Source organism: Myotis davidii, unplaced genomic scaffold, assembly GCF_000327345.1.
Source record: "Myotis davidii unplaced genomic scaffold, ASM32734v1 scaffold568, whole genome shotgun sequence".
In the NCBI taxonomy this organism is placed as follows: Eukaryota; Metazoa; Chordata; class Mammalia; order Chiroptera; family Vespertilionidae; genus Myotis; species Myotis davidii.
The window spans coordinates 187,038-187,455 of NW_006299372.1; positions in this window are offsets into that span (position 1 = coordinate 187,038).

Below are 418 nucleotides of genomic sequence, written 5' to 3' on the forward strand. Positions count from 1 at the left end.
AATATTCTCAAATACTTTTGTTATCTAAAACATTCTAATATATTTTTAAATTGGTTTGACTTAGATTTTTAATTTTTTAAATATGGTATTAAATCAAAATATGATGTTTATAATTTTTCTCCACACTAGTTTGACGGCTTACTTCCTGGCTTGCCATACTATTATGAGACTAGTGGCCTTATTTGGAGTAATCAATTTTATATTGACAGTGCTCTCAGGGTAGCTATAGATACTCAACAATATTCTGACTAAAAAATGAAACTGGTTGTTTATTCTGATTCAATGTTCAATAATTCTATTGAAGTCTTAGAGAGCAATCATATTTCTCACACTACCAAGTAACTGTGAACCAAAATACTGAATAATGATGTCTTTATTTAGAAAATGAATGCACATTTACCTGCAGCTTTTTCCCTAC